This window comes from Medicago sativa, chromosome 7 (genome assembly GCF_051527215.1).
Source record: "Medicago sativa cultivar Bolivia chromosome 7, Bolivia_mono, whole genome shotgun sequence".
Classification (NCBI taxonomy): Eukaryota; Viridiplantae; Streptophyta; class Magnoliopsida; order Fabales; family Fabaceae; genus Medicago; species Medicago sativa.
The window spans coordinates 12,003,922-12,026,587 of NC_140755.1; the positions used below are offsets into that span (position 1 = coordinate 12,003,922).

At 37.7% G+C, this 22,666-nt stretch overlaps 1 non-coding gene across 1 annotated transcript; it reads right to left on the reverse strand.

Moving 5' to 3' along the window:
- Positions 1–14,470: 14,470 nt before the first annotated feature.
- On the reverse strand, positions 14,471–14,576 carry LOC146904277 (small nucleolar RNA R71). Its single transcript, XR_015020978.1, has one exon. It is a non-coding gene; the product is annotated as a small nucleolar RNA R71 (small nucleolar RNA).
- Positions 14,577–22,666: the final 8,090 nt, after the last annotated feature.

Sequence of the window (22,666 nt, forward strand, 5' to 3'; positions counted from 1 at the left end):
GATAGAGAGCAGTCAACGTATGTTGACGGAATTAGTGGACTCTCAGGATTAGTGTTATGTTATTGAAGTTATGGACTTGAATGTTCAAAGTGAACAAGGTTCTAGTGTTCGGGAAGCTACGTTAAGCGACAACGCAGAGAAGTAAGCAACTCGTAGTAGAAAAAGATTCAGTGAAAGTTTTATGTTATCAAGACTGAAGCATTAATTTCCGACGTGCTGAGAATTGTATCGAAATAGCTTGATGTGTGTGCCATGCATATGTTATAGAATATTTTATGATGCTAGGAAAGAATGATGTGCATTAGGTTACTCGAGAAATAAGAATTTTTGTGCAAAGGAGTTTTTTTGGAAAATTAAGCTGAAGAAACTCGTCGATAACGAATCTGGGGCAAAGTTTTTGGTTTCCGAAAGCTGTCAGTTTGTCTCCAGGATTTGCAGTGACTCAGGGAGTTGTTTTCACAAACTTTTATGCGACAAAAACCTTTATAACAACAAGCGACGAATGCATATCATATCCTAAAGTTTTCAAAAGGGAAAAAGGCATGGGCAACCATCAACGAAAATCGATTCGGTTTAACGTGACTTTGGAAGTTAATGTGTCAAGAAATAAGAATGAGTTTGGACCAAGAGTTTAGAGGCACCAGTATCTAGAATGGAAGTCACAGATGTGAAATCATGAAGCAAGAAGTTAAATGGTGCAAAGTCATATGAAATCACGAGGATTTTGGATTTCGCAGAGTTAAGAGTACCCCTCGAATCTATGTTTTGCTTGATGAACTTGCGAAGGCTCGTTAGGATGCTACGTTGTAAAATTTACATGATTTTAGAAAGACATACGCATATGGGTGATTGAAGTTGACATTTTTGAAATTCAAAATGAAATTTTGTAGGTACCGGTATGTTACGACTCGCGTAGTTTGGGCTAAACTCACTAGGACTAAGATTTGATGACACATACGTGTTATCAACTCGTCCTGGGATTTTAGAGTAACGACTGGGACCTAGATTCAGTATATGTTTTATATATATAGTTGTAAATCATCAACGTCAATGACCCGTGTGCTAATTTACGAAATTTTATTAGAAAGAAAAATTAACGAGCAAGTATAGGAAGGATTGAGCAAAACATAGTATGCGAGATACGAAGCTACAATGTTAGATGCATAAGGAAGTATGTCCGAGTGCAAGATGAGTCTACCATGGGACGTTGTAAGAACGATTTATGGAATAGTAGTTATGTAATAGCAAAGATGTGCTCCTTGAGTTAAGTTGCTCAGGAATAAGAGTAAGTATGACATTGATATGTCCAGAGGTAAGTTTCCTTGAGATTCAATCTTACCAGCAAAGAGTATAGCAAGGTTGCAGAGTAGCATGCAACATAGAAGTATCGAGCAGAGTTCAAGCAGATAATAATGTAGGGATAGAAGAAGAATAAAGTTCACTCGTCTCAACGGATCAGAGTATTGGTTGAAGCCAACCGGTGGGAATCAGAGTAGCGCAACGGAAGTTAATTACTTAAGTTGCGAACAGTAGCCTTGGAACATGGAATTTTGTAGTAAGAATCTTTGTGAAAAATGTTCGAGATAGAAATACCATTTCAGTGGGAAGTATTATGTGGAAAGCGAAGAGTTCTCGTTATGTTAAGTAAGTATAGATGCTTATGCAGCCAGTAATGATTAAAGTAAAAGTTTAAAGAAAGCATCTTCACTCAGGTAAGATGAGAAAGACTAGAGTTACACAGATGGATTAATCGGGTTGCCTTTTTTGGTGATGTCGAATGCGTAGAAGAGCTATTGGTTAGACAGAAAGGATATTGTGATGTGATAAAAGAATACGATTCATGAGATATGCACGGAGAAGCGCATATCATTTTATACCATACTTGTTAGGTGATAACGGTATTTTCTAGAATGGTGTCAAGCCACGATTTTATAACTTTTAAAGTTACGATTGGTAGTGAGGAACTTGGGAACGATGTTTATTTTAAACACATGAAATTTCACATTGTTAAAACTGATGAGATACGTCGAAAGCGAGTAAGCTCACTTAAGACGTACAGACTTCAGAACCAACTCGCTAGAGGCAAGTGTGAAGGAGAGTCGTAAAACCTTTTTCAGATATAGAGACTCGTCCTGAGGTTCTGCAGTACTAGTATAGACTCAGTTTTAAAATGATATTTTCTTTTAGTCAAGAAATTGTTCGTTCCAAGAACCTATGTACCAAACTTTAGAGATTTCTAGAAGCAAAATGCTAGAACGAGTATCGTTATTAACTAACAAGGAGAGGTATATGAGAAGTATGCAATTACTATGGAAAATAAGGTTCATGTAAAAGCGGCGGTGTCCGTGTGATATCAATAGCATGCGGGATGCACAGAATTTAGTTAAGAATGTTCAAGTGCAAGTGCAAATGGACTTACTAGAAAGTTTCAAGAGCATATGAACCGTCAGACAGGCTAATAGATTGACAGATGAATCAGTGTAGTTGATTTTGCTTCTTCATGCCAAGTTAGACAAGTTACCCCTGGATTCGGGTGCAAGGAGACTGTGAGAGATAGAAAGGTTTCTTAAGACTCCGAAAGGAGATGATAGATTTGCTGAATCATTAAGATAAGTAGCAACAGTAAGAAGCATAAATCGCAATGTGCGGTAAGAAAGATTATGTGTGCGTGATAAGACGTATGCATGATAGGATGTGTTAGATAAAAGTAAACACTGCAGGGCAAACCTGGATATCTGTAGAACCCCAGTTTAAAGGCAAATCCTGAGTGTTTTTAGATAATGAAAGGTTACCTAGATGCATGGTTATGCTCAGTAGATAAATTATGGATTCAGGACAGTCAGTCCACTTGTAGAAAGAGCGTGGTTCAAACATGATGTTTTAAGACAGTTCGGTAATTTTTATAAAGATAGTAAGATTGAAGAGACCATATTCAATTATATGCAGAATAAGAAAGAGGAAGGATTACATGCTTTGTTGAGAAAAGTATCCTTCAACCTCCCTAGAGTGGTTTTGATCAGATATTGTATAGTAGAAACCAAAGGAATCAGATTTTTGTTGCGATGGTTAGTAGATGAATTCTAAATTTCGAGGACGAAATTTTTTTTTAAGGGGGGTAGAGTGTAACATCCCGCTCGTCAGCTAATGGGAAATTTCATCTGTTAAATGTATCAGAGGACTAAGATTCATGGAAAGTGATTTTGGTGAAGAATATTAAGTACTACAAAAATATTAATGAGTAATATCAGTCGAGCATGGGCTTATGTGTCAGTGTCAGGTAAACACGACTGAGGCGAAGGGCAAAGTGGTAAAACGTCGGGAGCGACTATATAAGGCCACAAGGGCCATTTTCCTTCATTTCCCACTTCTCTTTCTCTCTCTAGGTTTGAGAGAAGATTTTCCTCTCCTCCTTCTCTCTACCATGCGCCCTCCTTCTCCTCTCCAAACCATCCAAACTTCATCAATACTAGATCAAGCATGGATTAAGGCAGCTTAGCAAGCAAGAAACACATAAGGGAAAGGATTGAGGTATGGTTTGGTTTGAAAGGGCTAAAGAGCAAGAATGAAGAGGAAGCTAGGGTTTGGTGCTAGATGCTTGAAGAGATGCAAGGAACATGATTAGGTGAGTTCCATAGATAGTTTACCTACCTTTGGTTGTGTAAATTCATGCTAGAAAGCAGAGATTTATATTTATGAGGGGTTTAGAACCTTAGTGTACTTTTGATAAATTCTTGTTGATTACTTGTTAGTTTGCCATGAAATAAGTTTAGAAATGTATATGTATGTTGCTGGATGTTTTGGTGCATTGCAGGAACAATTAGAATGAGTTTTGGGTCAAAAATTGGAAATTTGGTACCACAGACCCGAAGAACTACGCTATTAGCGAAATTCTACGCTAATAGCGTAGCTCCCCAGAAAAGCCACGCTCCAGGGGCGCTATTAGCGCAGCCTTCTGGAATGGCCAACTTAATTTTGGCCTGTTGGCCCTCCCTTGGGTCGGTGGTGCGTTCCGAAGCATTTCTTTCATCGTTTTACAACTTTATAACCCCAAAACAACATCTAAGCAATGCACATAACATCAAACGATTCTTGAAAAGAAGATCATGGCAAACTTAACAAGAATGGCAAGAGTGAATCAAGAGAGAGTAAGCCGATATTACTCGGGTAGTGATGAATTAAGAAAGGGCATGAAAGTAGAGCCTTGACATAGCTTGTCAAGAACTAGAATAGTTAGTAAAGAATAGAATGCTAGGCATGAGTAGTATGCTTGATTAGATGCGAAGTGATATAGAGTATTCTCTTCGTATAGAAATTAGAGTGCCATACAAGTATGGCAAGACGTGAATTGATTTTATATCCATTCACAAAGTAAGTTGAGCAAGCATAAAGTTACCTCTAGTGGGATCGTCTAGGGATCCGAGGTAAAGAGTTAGCATGTTTAAGTTAATTTTCATGCATAAAACTAAGACTTTTAAGAAAGAAAGAGTGTCATGTCTCTTGTTATCTAAATTGGATTCAAGGGGTTCCCCAAGGGGAATGGTTAAGCCGCAAGGGAGCCGCATTTCACTAAGTTAAGTGTAAGTTCAGATTGTAACCTAAGAGGGGGGTGAATTAGGTTTCTAGGAATATTGGTCAATTTTTAAGAGTTTCGCGTTGTTGATTATTTTTCTGGTAAATAATGATGAAGGTATGAATGCGGAAAAATAAAAGAGCAAGGGAAGAAGAAAAGACACAAGAGATTTTATAGTGGTTCCCCTCTAAACCTTAGGGTCAGTCCACTCCCTTTACACCCCGCGAAGGAATTCACTATGTTAGAATCTTTTTTACAAGCAATCTCACCCCAAGACCCCCTAACAATCTTTCTAACATAAACACAAGAAAGAAACCCTCTCTCTTGATTACAACACAAACACCAAACACTTTTGGTGGACTTTGAATCTTCCCGAATCAAAGAACCTTTTACAACAATCACAAGATAGCACCCCCACTATCTTAAACAATAATTCTCACCAACAATGGCAAGAAACTTTACAACAAAGTAATTGAAGAATAACAAATGTATGACTGTATATCTTTATCAATATCACTATTAACAAATGGACTTAGTGCTCAGAAAACTTTTTAATAAATGTTAAAGTGTAGGCAAAGTTTTCCAAACAATTTGAATGAAAGTTTCAAAGCAAGTGATATTGAAAATGTCAATTGAGATAATGAAAGTTGTTGTGTTTCAATTGTTTTGATTCTCAATTGAATTTATAGAGATCGAAAAGATGTTTATGAAGCAATCCTATTTTTTTGAAAAATGTTTACCAATGAATAGACACATATTTAAAATTGCACCTATTCATAAAAAAATAGTTTGAAATGCATTTTAAAAATAAACTAGCCGTTCCTCAATTTTACCATGCCATTAAGAAATCACGTAATGCATAGAAATCAATTGTGCAATGTCATATAAAATTGAGACATTCAGCCACTCAAAAATAATATAGTCGTTGCACATTATTTCAAAAAATCAAATCAATGGTCATTTGATTTATTAATAATTTAAACCATGCTCAAATATATTTTTATAAGATATTTAGGCATTGCTTCATATTGGACTTAGAAAAATATTTGAAATTATTTTCTGAGCATTCTAAGTTGTTCCATAAGTTCAGAATGATAAATCAAAAGACAAGTCATACTTACAAAGTATATAACAATGAAGCTTAAGTTCCATTATCTTTATTCTTTAATCTTCATCTTATGCCTCCATAGTTTTTCTTCTTTTGTGATGTGAGTTTGTTATCATCAAAACCCAGTCAAGTCTAAGAAGGAAATCTTCTTCACATTAAGGTGTCGTGTCTTTTGTATTCCTTCCAAGGTTGGGTACAAAAGGTTCTCCAAGGGGAATGGGGTAAGCCGTAAGGGACCCGCACATTCACTAAGGGAGTCCGGTGCGCTCTTGCTAAGCATTTCACCGGTAGTAAGGGATTAGCTTCCGGGGTTACTCCACTCGGGACTAATCCGTAAAATGAACTCAGATAAGTTGTTTGTCACACGCTAACATAATCAATGAAGCTAACTATGCATATCTATTATACATGTTTATGTTATGTCATAGAGCCTTGACGTAGATCGTCAAGAACAAGTAGAGACTTGGCGTAATTCGTCAAGAAGTAGTAAGATAGCAAGAATCACTTAGGTGATAAGAGATGATATGTTGTAGATACAACATATTAAGCGAGTAGAAGCAAGTAAAGAAAAGTATGCCGACGACGATCTTAGGTTACCCCTAATCGTCCGGTTTAGAGTCGTGTCATGATAGATGATGCTTAGAGTGTACTCTTGGCAATGCGGTTTTAGTTCCCCCTTCACCGCCATGACACGTATAGCAGAGAAGCCTATAACAAGTTAAGAATACTAAGACGGCCCTAGCAAGCACCGCTGTCTAAGAAAGCATGTCCCCACACACGTATAATCAACCGGCAGGTCGTATTTTAGACACGTAGTGACTGTAGGTTTCCCCTGAGGTCACCTATAGCCTAGGATTAGGCGGAACTCACTGAGACATTATGTCTCATCCCAATCCTTATTTGTTTCAGATAAACAGGTTGGATTAGCAAGCTAGTAGCCGAATGGATGATGCGACAAGTGTTCGTTCGTACCGCTGCAGGACGATGTGGATATTCAAGGATGCATCTAATATACTTTAGAAAAGTTGAGTTGTATTATTATGTACGAACGCATTTGGTTGTATATATATTCATTCGTAGTTTATTGTTGTAAATTTTTAATGTATCCAGTACTAAAATAACGCACATGCTAGACTTTCTAGATACGTCTAGTATGGGTGTTACAGTCCCCATTTTGCTGCAGCTTATGCCCCCATTTGTCAGCTGCCTCTGCAGACACAAAAGTCCCTGTAATGACGGCTTCTAATTCTAGTAGTTGATCCTTCTCCTATTCAAGCAATGGCAGCCTCCAGCTCCAGGCGCCAAATCCATCTGTCGAAGACAGGCTCTCTAATTTCGAACACAGTTGCGTGCTTGTTCTCTGCAATGGAGTAAAGTCTAGGAATCCTGTCCTGCAGAATGGAATTTCCAGCCCATCTACGAGACCAAAACAGCATCATCTCTTTGTTACCAATCATACGAACCATAGAATTGGAGAACTAGTAAACTAAAATAAGAAGAAAAAATAGTTCCATTTCCTAAGATTTCCTAAACAAATTGAATTGAATATAACAAAGTTACCCAACTTATGAAGAAAGAGAACCTGGCTAACAAATATATTGTTGATAGCCTAGTATTTTCCTATCTCTTCATGCTGTGATAACATTTTGCATTTGCTTCATTCTTCTGCTTCAAGATGGCCTTGACTAAACCTGTTAATAATTATGTTTAGTTGCTTATGGGAATGATCAACCATTGTTATCAAAAACGCGACTTAAGTCCCAAAATCCAGGTTTTTACGACTTTGCATAGTTTCAACGACTCAAATCCCTAGCAAAGTCCCAAAAACAGGCAAAATCCTATAAAAATCGCACAAAATCGCACGAATCGTGAAATCCGTTCAAAATCGCATGATTTTGATGGATTTTGAAGGATTTTGTTCATTTTTTGAAAATGGTCAATTTTTGACCCGATTCGTAAATTGACCCGATTGAATCCACGATGACGGAGGAACAGATGAGATCGATGAAGATGAAAGTGTGGATATGATGGAAGATAATCCATTGATAGAGCCAAACCGTAAGTGCACGGTCTATCGAAGTAATAGTAGTAAAAGAGTATTGTTCCGCTAGGGAGTTGTTCAATCTAATTAACTTTAAAAGAATGATTAGAGGAGAAAAGAGATTAAAAAGAGGGGGTTCAGTTGGTTGAAATTAAATAACAATACTAAAAAGGAGCCTTGGGATCATTGGTTCGTCATAATAACAAACCCTTCTCTAGCCAAGACTTTAACTTCTAATTTCATGGTTTACACCTTAATTTCTAAAGACCGGTTTCCCTTTAGCCCCTCACCTTTTCGGTAAAAGTCCGGTGAAAGTTTACCCCTAGTAACCAAGCCTATTTCGCTGACTTGATTACTAGAAGAAGCTTATAAGGATTGAAACTACACATGTCTCAATAATTGCAAAGACTATTTCGCTGCCTTTGCAATTACTAGAAGAAGCTTATAAGGATTGAAGCTTATAAGAAGCTTATAAGGATTGAAACTACACATGTCTCAATAATTGATATTTGGGATGATGGATTAACAATTATCAAACCCTCCACTTTCGCTTCTACAGATAGATAATGGTTAATTCATGCTAAAACGGTGAATCTAAATTAGAAATTACGGTTACATGAAATTAGGGTTAAAGCTTGGTTCGATTAGGATTATGTCATTAGACTTATCCAATAATCCCAAGACAAGAAGAAGTCTACTCACTCATGTTCATCGTAGACATGGGGAAGAAGAGAGAAAGCATAAAGTAAATAACATGAAGGTAAATAAAAAGATGAACTTTTATTAGAAAGACAATTGTCACTTATTGAATTCCAAGAAAAGATGAATGTTTATGATGGAGAGCTACTCTATTTATAGCTTTACAATTGACTTAAAATCTAAGCAACTATAAGGGCTAATCAGTAAAACTACAACAGAGTAACTTGGGTGAAAAAGCAGCAAAAGAGACTCTGGAGGGTGGCACGGGCCGTGCCAAGCTTCTGACTTGTGGGAGACATATTTTTGTCTCCGTATCTTCGTATTTTTGCACTGTATTTGCTCCAGACCTCTTTCTTTTGCTCCAAGACACCTTCCATCATATATTCGTTCCTGAAATAAAATAAAATGTAATTTAAAGTAAAAGATTTAAAAAGGAAATAAAATTAAAATAAAATAAAACTAAATCTAAATCTAAAAAAGTAATTAAACTCCCTCACACTTGAATCTTTGCTTATCCTCAAGCAAAAGGCAATAGACATAGTAGCAATAAGAAATATTAAATATGGCAACACAATTGAAAAACTCATGCCTCTCCTAAGGTTTTGTTTCATGTACACTAATCACGACCTCAAGCATTCCTTGTGAACTTATTCAACCCAACAACAAGTCTTAAGTGAGTGTGTGTGTGCAGTCCAACCCTTTTCTTGCTCATGTATAAGACAGATATTATGAGGAACAGGTTCTATCCCTAATGCTAAAGTAACCGAGAAAAGTCCTTTCTTCATTTCATATAAGAGTGATGGGAATTTATTTAAAATTAAATTAGATTAACAATTTAAGCACAAAGGGGCTGCAGATGCTTATGGGCTCGTAGGAAGTCTTTATGGATGAGTTGTCCTTTCCCCCTAGATTCAAAATCACCCTAAGCAGTGCTGCAAAATTTTATCATCTCCGCGTAGGAAGACTTTTTGGAGAGGGTGTCCTTTCCCCCTAGCATTGATGAATTTATTTCCTCATTTGAGGAATTTGGAACTTAAGTTCAATTAGGGAGTCACCACCACAATTAGGAAGTTAGGGATTGTCCTTTCTCCCACATGTTGGTGCCATTCTCCCGCCCCATTTAACTTTAACAATTATAAAGAATAAAACAATAAAGCACATTAATTATTTCCCACACAAACTTATATTACTTTTACTCTAAAGACTTTTAAGGGTCTAAGTTAACATTAAAGATAGAACGAGTTCCTTAAAATACATACTCATACATTTACTCAAAGATTGCAACCGGGTGTTTCTCTCATTGGAGAATTTTTCACAATAAAACATGATGTGGGTATAGCAAGAACACTAAAAACACAAGAAATTACTTTCATGTACAAGAAACAACCTTTTTAAGAGAAGACAAAACAAAAACAAAAAGTTTATGCCATGATTTACATTAAAAACAAGCTACTTTATTATGTCTTTCGTTATAAAGACAAAACAAAAGTATAAAGTTCAAGGGAGTTTGGAACACTACGACTCTAGACACTTTATTAGGGCCCCCCCCCCCCCCCCCCCCAACACACACACACACTAAGGGGAAGCATTGTCCTCAATGATTCAAAGAAAAGAAAATTTAAAAGAGAAGAAGAAGAAGTAGAAGAAGAAGGAGTAGAAGAAGAAGTAGAAGAGAGAGATAGAGAGAGAGAGAGAGAGAGAGAGAGAGAGAAGAGAGAAGGGAAGAGAGGAAGAGGAAAGCTCACAATGTTTATTGAGGTCCATAAGGAGGACCTTGAAGATGAAGGTGTTGCATCATCTGACGGAGCATCTCATTGTTTTCTTGTGTTAAGCGGTTGCCCCTTTTGACATCATTTCTTAGCCCCAAAAGTTCAACACCTTGCCTTTGTTGCTCGGTGATTATCCTTTCAACCTCGGTGTGCATCCATGCCCATCTTTCATTGTCATTTAGCTCTCCGGCTTCTTGGTCATGGTGCTCTCCTTCATGGTGCAAGTGAGCACCTTCTCCTTCATCTCGGTGCAGGTTAGCACCTTCTCCCTCATCATGATCTTGCTCCTCAAGAACTGTCATACTCTAATTTTGGACCTAAAAATACTTGCTCAAAATAATTTTCCTCTTCTCTGAGATGGGTCTTTGACTCTGGAGAGATTGTAATTGACTGTTGTTTTACTCTGATATTTTACTCTACTTTATCTGAAAATTACTGTTGTTACTTGAAAATGTTTAATTGTGATTTTGTCTGTGGTTTTCTTGCATTTCAAGCCATCCAAAAGGATTTTCTTGCATTCCAAGTCATTTGGAAATATCTTTGATTAACTGCACTTTATTTCAATGTTATTTGCAAAAATTCATGAAAAAGGGCATTTTAGTCATTTCCTGCATTCAAACTCATTTTAGTCCCTAAAAATTGTCTCTGAGTCTTTTCATTTAGTTTGTATAAATCCTTGCCTTAATTCTATGATAAAATTTCATTTCAAAAATTGCATTTGAGTCATTTCGAGTCAATTTAGTCCCTAGGGGCATTTTGGTCATTTCGCATAAAATTTTGACAGAGAGGTTACTTTAAAGTACCTCATTTGGTAATTGGTTCATTTTAGTCCTTTTGTGCTTTTTATTTTGTTTCACTTTAAGTTTTTTCTTTTTACCAATTTTATTCCAATTTTACTTTATTTTCATTTTAGTCCCTTGGCATTTTTTACATTCCAGTCCTCAAATGTTTTAAAAACTTGTTTTTAGTCCGTTTTTTGTAATTGCATATTGGTCCTTTGAATTTCAATAATTGCAGAAAAGCCCCCAAGTCTCAAATGCAGCAAGGCCGAGTTTGTTAAGGGTTCAGAGACATGTGTCCACATTTCACTGGTCCAAAGAGCCACATGGCTGCTTATAAATAGTGTAACAGTGCCAAATCCATGGGGAATTCAACACATCATCACAATCACAGAAACAGATTCCAATTTCTCTCTCTTGGCAGTTACGATCAAAACACAAAGAAACCCAGAAATTCATCCCCAATTCAAAACCCTAATTCTCCAGAAACAACAATTCACCAAAAATTCAATGAATTCTTCACAGTTCTCAGAGATTCAAGGTTGAATCTTCATCATAGAACCGGTTCACTGCAATTCTAGTGCAAATTCGCCACAATCAGTGACAAATTCGCACGACCACAGTGAAGAATACGAAAGTGAGAAGAAGAGGAATCAAAGTTGAATCGAACCGGAGAAGAAGAAAAAGAAACAACACCGATTTATTTTCGGTTTATCAACAATCAAAGAACTTACCAGAAGCAAAAACAAGTTTTCCATAGAGTTCTTGTTCAAATCTCCGATTCAAAACTCAGGTAAACTCACAAAACCTCTCTGCTTTGATTTCAAAACTTCATCTAAGGTTCGTACGTGGATTTAAACGGTGAAACAAGGTAGATCGGTAAGTTCCGGAACCTTTTCTTCAAAACAAATTTCGAAAAAACTTTGAAACCGAAAGTTAACATGTAGATCTACGTTGTTTCACCGGTTATTTTGTGAATCTGAGTTCATATTTGTGTTTGGTGTGAAAAATAGAGAAGATTAGGGTTTGATTTGAGTGAAACCGGAGTGTTTAAGCTCCGCTGGAATCTGGAATTCACGGCGGAGTTGATGAAGATTCCGATGAATCTTCATCTTCTCCGGCCATTTCATTCCAGAAACCGGCGGGGAAAGATGAACAAGGGAAGAGAGAAGTGAGAGCTTCTCTCACTAGAATACAAGAAGAGAGAGAAGTGAAAGAAGAAAATGAAATAAACCGGTGTGCTTAGGCTTATATAGAGCACCGAACCGGACCGGTTCAGCGCCGGTCCATCCCCTGTGCGTTCTCAGCCTTTAGATCTAGGTTAGTTTGAATCCGGATAGATCCAACGGTTGTGAGTTCCCCCCGTGATCCGGATCCATCAGGGTTGGGCCTGGGCTTGGTTTTTTGCTGGATTACGTTTTTCCCTTTGTTTTCTTGCTATTTGTGACACTGTTTTGTGATCTTTACACCCCTGTGATGCCAAAAATTGCATGAAAAATTCTAAAAAATTTCATACATGTTTCTTGCTAATCTTGTGATATTTTTGTGGTGTTTTTACCTATAAAAAAATGATAAAAAATAATGTGTTGATTTCTTTCCATGTTTCTTGAAATTTTGTGTTAAAGTCTTGTGAAAATTTGCCTATTCTTGTTCCTTATCCTTGTGATGACATCCTGTCATTACGTAATATTAGGGACTTATTGTGACATTTTGATAGAGTTCTCATGCAATTTATACTGTTCTGGAGTGCAAAAAGCTTAAAATTTGAAGTTTGTTCGAAGGAAATCGCGCCACGCCAATTTCAAGCCGTGCTGCGATTTTTGAAGCAAAATTACACACTTCCTGTAAAGAGGAAATCGCGGCACGCCATTATACAAGGCGCGGCGCGATTTTGATGGGTCAGGCCCATGACTTCTATAAATACTGCACTCAATCTGAAGAACAAGGGTGACGATTTTGGAGAGCAAAGTGCGATTTTGAGACATCAGAGACGGCTAGAAGGGCGATTTCTTCATCCTTTTACCAATTCATGTATGTTTTAATTATTTCATTGATTATGCTATTTGTAAACTCGATTATGAGTAGCTAAATCTCTCAGAGATTAGGTCAGAGATGAATCTATGTAACCCTAATTGATACATGTTGCTGTGAAACTCTATTACTTATTAATGATATTCTAGTTTTCATTCAATTCAATTGTTCTTAATGCTTTTTATATCCTGATCAAATATAAACATGATTTTGTGAGAACGAATGACTACTGACCATAGCTTTCGACTTAGACCTAATTGAATTGTTCTAATAAACATGGTTAGTCTAGGAATGGATAATCGTTTGTTAGTGATATTAGGTTAACGTGCTTAAACCTTTGATGATTATTAGACCACCTAAGGAATTAGGGGCTGTAGTTAAAAAAGAGGGTCCTAACTCAAGGGATTGATTAGGGCTAATTTGTTAACTATCGTGAAACTAGAGAATCATTAGTAATAATAGGTGCAGTAACCAATTAGGGGAAACATAGAGGATTCGACAGACCTGATCTCATCTCTCTCTCCATATTTTCTTAATCAACTTTATCTCTTTTATTTGATTTCATAAAATCAAACCAAATCTACTGCCTAGTGGCAAAACAAAAATAACTTTTATACATCCTAATTATATAACGCAATTGAATTGTTGAAGTTAAAAACAGTCCTCGTGGGATCGATATTTTTACTACTTCGATAGTATTTGGTGCACTTGCCAGAGATCTATCAAGTTTTTGGCGCCGTTGCCGGGGACTGTTGAATTATTTCAACAAGGCAATTACGTTATAATTTAGGGTTTTTGCAATTTAATTTTCTGTTTTTAATTTTTATTTTTCTGTTTTCATATTCATTTGATTACTTTGCGTTGTGCAGTGCTACTAAGGTATTTTGCTGTTTATGCGAGGTAAACAGAGCTCAGACGACTTAGAGTACGATCCGGAAATTGAAAGGACTGCTAGAGCACTTCGGAAAGCTGTCCGATCGCAAAGGTTAGCTCAGTCCGTTCCACCGGGTGTTCGAGAACAAATACCGGAGCCACTCTCAACTGAATCTGAAACGATCTATTCTCCTAAATCTGCAACTATGGAAGGAGAAGGAGTTGTACCACCAAGACCTAAGCTAGGAGACTGCGGGTTAGCCACTCATCGCGGTCAACTGACCCACACTTTTCAACCAACTAACCCCGTAGCTTTCGACATCAAGACAACTGTCCTCAACGGTTTGAGGGACAAGCAATTCGATGGGACTGAAGCTATGAGTCCTCATGAACAGTTGAGCCGCTTTGCTGAAACCTGCGAGTTTTGGGTGCAACCAGCCACCGTGACTGAAGCACAAAAGAAGCTAAGGCTGTTTCCTTTCACCTTGACGGGAAGAGCAAAAGATTGGTTGCTAACAATACCAAACGGGACTGTCCAAACATGGGAAGAGTTAGAGTTGAAGTTCTTGGAGAAATATTTCCCTATGTCTAAATATTGGGAAAAGAAGATGGAGATCTCTAACTTCAAGCAAGGAGAAGGTGAATCATTGTATGATGCTTGGGAGCGATTCAATTTGCTTCTTAAGAGATGCCCTAATCATGAGTTCACCGAGAAACAATACCTCCAAATCTTCACTGAGGGGGTAACACCAAACACTAGAATGTTCTTAGATGCTTCCGCGGGAGGTAGTCTCAAGAGCAAAACTGATCATGAAGTTCAAGCTCTAATTGAAAACATGGCTGGCAATGAGTATCGTGATCAAGCTAAAAAGAAAGAAAGAGGAGTGTTTGGGGTGAGTGAACAAACTGCTATTCTTTCTAACCAAGCAGCTATGAATAAACAAATCGAAGCTCTAACTAAGGAGTTTCAAGGCTTCACTTTGGCTCATAAGCAACAACAAGTGGCTGCAATCAAATGTGACCTATGTGGTGAAGAACATCCCAACAGTGAATGTGTTCCGGAAGGATCAAGCGAAGAAGCTAACTTCATGGGAGGTTATCAAAGGCAGAATCAATACTACAATTCAGGCATTAATAAGCATCCAAATCTAAGCTACTCAAATAACAATGCTTTGAACTCTCAGATGCTCACTCCTCCACAACAACAACAAAGGAAGCCATCAGCTCTTGAGGAAACTATGATGAACTTCATGAAGATGACTCAAGGAAACTTTGAAGAGATGAAGAAAAGTCAAGAAGCTGAAAGAAAGAACAATGAAGCTTCTAGGAAGATGCTTGAAACTCAACTGGGGCAATTGGCTAAGCAGTTGGCTGAACAAAACAAAGGCGGATTCTCAGGTAACACTAAAGATAACCCTAAGAATGAGTCTTGTAATGCTATTGAATTGAGGAGCAAAAAGGTTTTGATACCTTTAGTTCCAAAAGCTCTAAAGAAGGTTGATGAAGTAGTTGAGGTGGGGGAGAATGATGTAGTTGAAAAAAATGATGAGGGTGTAGTTGAAAAAGAAAATGATCATGGAGTAGTTGAAAACGAAAGGAAGAAAAAAATAGAGGGAGAAAAAAGTGAGAAGTTAATTGATGAAGATTCAATCTTGAGGAAGTCGAAGAGTCTAATTTTGAAAGATGGAGACAAACCACAGATTGTTCCATCATATGTGAAGCTTCCATACCCTCACCTTTCAAAGAAGAAAGAAAAGGATGAAGGCCAATTCAAGAAGTTCATGCAACTTTTCTCACAACTTCAGGTGAATATTCCTTTCGGCGAAGCTCTTGATCAAATGCCGTTATATGCTAAGTTCATGAAAGACTTGTTGACTAAACGAAGGAAGCCTAAGGATGATGAGAATATTGCACTTTCTGAAAATTGTAGTGCTATTCTTCAAAAGAAGCTGCCACCTAAGCTGAAGGATCCTGGTGCTTTTACTATCCCTTGTTCAATTGGACCGGTAGACATTGGAAGAGCTTTATGTGACTTGGGAGCAAGTATAAATCTGATGCCTCTTTCAATGATGAAGAAGCTTAAGTGTGGGGAACCAAAACCAACAAGAATGACCATTACTTTAGCTGATCGGTCAATCTCTTATCCTTTCGGTATACTTGAAGATGTACTAGTCAAGGTTAATGACTTGGTGTTCCCAGCAGATTTTGTGGTCCTAGATATGGCTGAAGATGAGGATATGCCACTCATTCTAGGAAGACCTTTCCTTGCAACTGGTCGTGCTTTAATTGATGTTGAACGTGGAGAGTTAATGTTGAGGTTCCATAAGGAGCAGGTAGTTTTCAATATCTTTGAGGCAATAAAGAACCAAGATGATAACCACAAGTGTTACCGGATTGACGTTAGTGAAGAAACAGTCGAAGAAAACTCCCTTGAATCTCAAACTATTCAACCTATGGAAAGAGAAATTGTTAAGTCTATTGAAAGTAAGGAAGTGGTTGAAGATGTTGGGGTGACAGAGTGTGTCAAGCAACTTGAAGTAAGCACAGAACTTATGCAACAACAATCATCAGGAGACATCCTTGACAATAAGTATGGGGGATTTGGAAGTTGGAACAACATGCCTAAGACTACTTTCACTAACCCGTGCAGTGTGTTTGCTTATAAGAAGATCCCCTTTGGAATGCATAATGGGCCGGCTACTTTTCAATGGTGTATGCTTTCTATCTTCTCTGATACAATAGAAAGAGTTAGGAGGTACTGTGACAAGCCTGTTGATGAAGCTGTGGATCTAAGGAAGTCTTGTGCACAAGGAACTTTCAAGGGTAAGGAGCAAAAGCTGAAACGGTACCGTAAAGGAGGACTCCCAAACAATGAAGAGGGAGAGACATCAACTGATCCTTAGGGATGGTCATCAGTCAAGCTAGTGACGGTAAAGAAGCGCTGAGTGGGAGGCAACCCACTATTTATTTTTCAGGTATGATTTTATTGCTTTCAAAAATAAAAACACAAAAATATTTTTCTTTTCTTTTAATACAAGGCAGGAAAGTTTAAAAATTTGTTCAAAATATACCACTTGCCAAGAAAATCATGCAAGGTACTGATGTCTTGCATGATTCTCTCCTCAAAAATTTTCAGAACTTAAAGAAACTCAGGCGTTTTTCAAGAAAACAATTTTTTTTGGCCTGAGGAAGCAAAACACACTACCTGTTTCATCAAAATCGCGCCGCTCTGTGCAAATTGGCGTGCCGCGATTTTGAAGAACAGGAGAACACTTTCCCTGTTTTAAAGAAATCGCGCCGCGCCTTGTAATTGGCCGCATCGCGATTTTGCTTGAAAGCTGCCTAACCATTGCAAAAACTAGCCGTTACAAACCCACCAAACTTCCCAACCGTTAAAAATTTGCCCGTTACTAGCCGTTACACACAAAATCGCGCCGCGCCTTGCAAATTGGCGTGCCGCGATTTTGCCACTACAGCACTATAAATCCTTCACTGTTCATCATCATTTTCATTCCATTCTTCCTACCTCTTCCTACCAAAACTTCCCTCAACTTCCACTCACGAATTTTTATCATCTTCATCTCCTTTTTCACTTCCTAAACATCATCTACCCATAATCCTATCATCAATTCATCAATCCAAACCACCATCAAACCACTATCATTCCCAACTTTCCCAAACTTCACAAAACTTCCCTTTCACCATCTTCCTAAACCACAAATGGCCTCAAACCAAAGAAACACCCGCTCAAAGAAAACTACCAACCCAAAACCATCCACAAGCAAATCCAAACGTCCTCGTGCCGCATCCGAACCACCCGAAAACGCCATCCATTTCATCAATGACCAAGCCCAAGAGTTCCATCAATCTATGAAGAGTTTCGAAGTCATAGGGGAGAGGAAGTTTGATTTCACAAAGCTTGTGAAATATCCTTTCTTTGAGTCTGAATTACGAAGGAGGGGGTGGACGAGGTTGAATGAGATGATCGACGAAGCAAACAACAAAACGGTGATCGTCGAATTCTTTGCAAATGCAAGGGTGTCCGATACACCCTTTCAATCTTTTGTTCGAGGCAAATACATTGATTTCAGCCCGGATGCTCTCAATGCATGGCTGAATGTTCAAGCACCGGAGGAGTGTTGGGTTGAAAAATTGAGGAGGGAGAGATTTGCTATTACGGAGGATACCTTTGATGAGATCATCACCACCATGTGTAGGCCTGAGTCGACTTGGAAAAAGTCCCGGATGCTTACTTATGCGGAGATGCTGCCGGTACCCAAGGCATGGGTGTCTTATGTGGTCCAGACTCTTGAGAGTGCATCTTGCACTTCTGAAATTCCTCTCAAGAGGGTGCTTGCTGCCTACGCCATCATCAAGGAGCGCCCTATAGATATTGGCCGCCTCTTGGCCAATAGTCTTCATGATCTAGCAACCGGAAACACCACACAATTGGGGCATGGGAGTCTAATTAATTGGTTGTGTGAGCAAGAGTTGGTGCCGGCTTATGATAGTGATCTCAACACAAGCAATATGAAGCCAATCACCGACTCGGTAATGGATGGATTTGTGAAGAAATATGAGGGCTATATGAAGGAGAGAGAGAGGGAGGCAGCAAGGCAACAACAAATGGAGCAAGGAGGGAGTAGTAGCCAAGGGGGTTATGCTCCTCTTCACCCAAAGCTTGAGGAATTCATGCATGTGCAAGCTAATTGGATGAATGAGACTTCGGAATAGCTATGGGTGAACCGTCCTAGGTTCTCAGCTGCGTTTGCTGCGGAGGCTCAATTGCATATGGGTCCGATTAGTGGGTCTTATGAGAGGTTTGGAGGCTCCCGTGAGCGCATGGAGCAATATTTTACACATCAAGAAGAGTATGGGCTGTGCATGAGGAGGGAAATCACTGATGATTTCAATACCACCGAGCAAGATCAAGGGGATGGCATCTTTGAAGGATTGAGGACACCGGGAGCTGGACACTCGGATGATGATGTGAACATGGGCTGATCTACTGATGGATTAGCATTTTCTGCTTTGTATTTTATTTTCAGTCATTTTTCTTTTGATGTATTTTTTTTTATTTTCTTTTTAATGTCGAAGTCCATTGAACTATTTCCCTATTGTAATTGCTCCTGCATTTGTATTAATAATGAATTTGTTTTGTTTCATGTGACCTATTCCAGTTTAGTAACAGTTGTTTGATGAAACGGTATTCCAAAAGTTCTAAAGGAGGGGTGACTTGATTCAAAGGCGAAGTGTACGGCGTTGCTAGGTAGTCACATACTCCCAGAAATCTCAGCCATAAGGTTCATTGCCAAATCTTGTTTTTCAATTTACTTATATTTAGATTAGTTTTCCATGCAACTACATTTCTAGAACTTGCATTGTTTCTCTATTATTGATTGGTCTTTGTCAATTACACACTGAGGCAAAAGTGCTTGGTCCTGTGAGCCTTTTTGAAGCCTACCTTGTTTTAATTCGTTGAATTTATCCTTTCTTAACCAATTTTGAGCCGGTAGGATTAGAACTTTTTGTTCGGTGACAAACTACATTACAAGCCTAGAGACTTTTAGGACTTGTCCCTTAATGTATTTTCTGAGTTAAGGCATTGTAGAATGTTGCTAAAGATTAAGTTTGGGGTTGCTATTGGAATTTGCAACCAACTAAGTTTGGGGTGGGGGTACTAGAGAATTAGAGAACAAAAATGAAAGAAATATGAAATTGACATGCAAAATACACACAAAAATGGTGTATCAAAAAAAAAAGAGAAATTGAATGATGAAAAAGGGACAAAACATTTAAAATCCGAGTAACTTCAAACTCGATTGTCCCTAAATGTTAAAAATGTTCTCTAGTACCTTTGCATTGATTGTATTTCCACAAGGTGAATGATTGAAGGATTGAATTTTGTGCTTTAACTTCCGTAGGAATGCCTAACTCAAATTTTGTGTAGCCTACTTATCCAAATATATCCCACCTTTCACCTAAGCCCCGTTATAACCCTAAAGACCTCAAAAGTGTGTAATGATATTGACTTTGATTGATATTTAGAAACTTTTCAAGCGTATGGTAATATGTAGACCTGCATGTCGACTGGTAGAACCCTGTTTCAATTTGATGCGAGGAGTTGTGAATTGGTGGATGCGAACAAGTCAAACTAGCTCATCTTTAGCTAGAAGGAGATTGAACTTTTGGGTACTATCGTTTTGTCAGGTAACTATTATTTTACTGTCATTTGTCACTATTGCAAGCAAATTCCTTGAGGACAAGGAATGGTTTAAGTTTGGGGTTGTGATGACATCCTGTCATTACGTAATATTAGGGACTTATTGTGACATTTTGATAGAGTTCTCATGCAATTTATACTGTTCTGGAGTGCAAAAAGCTTAAAATTTGAAGTCTGTTCGAAGGAAATCGCGCCACGCCAATTTCAAGCCGTGCTGCGATTTTTGAAGCAAAATTACACGCTTCCTGTAAAGAGGAAATCGTGGCACGCCATTATACAAGACGCGGCGCGATTTTGATGGGTCAGGCCCATGACTTCTATAAATACTGCACTCAATCTGAAGAACAAGGGTGACGATTTTGGAGAGCAAAGTGTAATTTTGAGACATCAGAGACGGCTAGAAGGGCGATTTCTTCATCCTTTTACCAATTCATGTATGTTTTAATTATTTCATTGATTATGCTATTTGTAAACTCGATTATGAGTAGCTGAATCTCTCAGAGATTAGGTCAGAGATGAATCTATGTAACCCTAATTGATACATGTTGCTGTGAAACTCTATTACTTATTAATGATATTCTAGTTTTCATTCAATTCAATTGTTCTTAATGCTTTTTATATCCTGATCAAATATAAACATGATTTTGTGAGAACGAATGACTACTGACCATAGCTTTCGACTTAGACCTAATTGAATTGTTCTAATAAACATGGTTAGTCTAGGAATGGATAATCGTTTGTTAGTGATATTAGGTTAACGTGCTTAAACCTTTGATGATTATTAGACCACCTAAGGAATTAGGGGCTGTAGTTAAAAAAGAGGGTCCTAACTCAAGGGATTGATTAAGGCTAATTTGTTAACTATCGTGAAACTAGAGAATCATTAGTAATAATAGGTGCAGTAACCAATTAGGGGAAACATAGAGGATTCGACAGACCTGATCTCATCTCTCTCTCCATATTTTCTTAATCAACTTTATTTCTTTTATTTGATTTCATAAAATCAAACCAAATCTACTGCCTAGTGGCAAAACAAAAATAACTTTTATACATCCTAATTATATAACGCAATTGAATTGTTGAAGTTAAAAACAGTCCTCGTGGGATCGATATTTTTACTACTTCGATAGTATTTGGTGCACTTGCCAGAGATCTATCACCTTGATTTACATTTGTGACCCATGGTGTACGATTTTGTAACTGTTTTGAAGTGTTTTTTACTGTATGTGAATATGTGGTGTTTGTTTACTTGCGTTACAAGCTTTGTTTGTGAATAAATAAATGAAGAATATGCCTAATTTTTCCTTAAAAATGTTTAGTGTGATACATGATTTTAATCCTCTTTGCAAAACCTGAATTTATGCCTTTGAAAATGTGTTGGATTGTGAGGATTATAAGTCATGTGAACTTTGCATTTTTATGATAATTTTAGGCATTTTCTTGATTTATGTCTACTTGTTTTTGTGATAATTTTCTTGCTTTTTGTTATGGTAATTTTTGCTTGCTTCACATCTTGATATTATATGATGTGCTACTAACCCCTTTGTTCCATGTTTCATACATCATAAGCATTCCATATTCCATCTCATCCTTCCCCTTTTAATTTCTAGCACTTTATTTTGCTTTAATTCATTTTATGCGAGATTAAGTTCTCGCAGGGATAGTAGTGTGTATCTAGGCCAATGATGTAAAAGGACAATGGACTCTAAACATGTACACCGACACTCACCGACACAAGCGCACACCTCACATGGATACTTTAGATGCATGTTTAGGGTGTGTATGCTCTACATGTATGTTTAGGGAATGTATGTTTAGATGTATGTTTAGGTTTTGACACTTAGGCAAAAAATCTATTTTCCAAATAAACATGAACAATCTCACTTGAAAACTTTTTTTTTTCCAAAAATAGGAGTCAAAACTCCTCCTTTTTCCTTTATTTTCTTAAACAAAAACCATTAATGAATTTTAATCATACTTAGACTTTATTTTGCAAAATGACTAATTCCATCCCACATTTTCCCAATGCTTATGCCCTTGAGGCCTCTCATCTCAATTCTTCAAAATTCCATTTTCAAACTTAAAATCAACCAACAAAAATAAAAAACTCTTTTTGGAAGAGAACTACATGGAGTTTGATCCCTTAAAAGGGTATGTAGGCAAGAAGTCAAAACTTCTCCAAGTCCAATAAAACAAAAATTCAAACACATTCTTCTCCCTCCAATTCTTAACCTAGCAAACTCTTAGGTGTAAATAACATTTTCAAATAGCATTTAAAAAAAAAAGCGCGTGTGTAGAAAGTAAAGACGGTTCCTATAGAATACTATAGTCGTTATAGGTGCCTAACACCTTCCTATAGCGAAAACAACTCCCGGACCTCGATTCTCAAGGGTTTTTTCTTATTTTTCCCTTCCCAAGAAAAAATGAGATATCGAAGGTTAAAAAGGTTCAAGCCTAATCAATGCTTGACACCCGAAAAACCAAGATAAAACAAGAACCTATCCCTTTGCTTGTTGTCTTTGAACTGAATTCCATGGTTCTTGACTTGTGCTTGCCTCTTTGGAGGGGGTCCT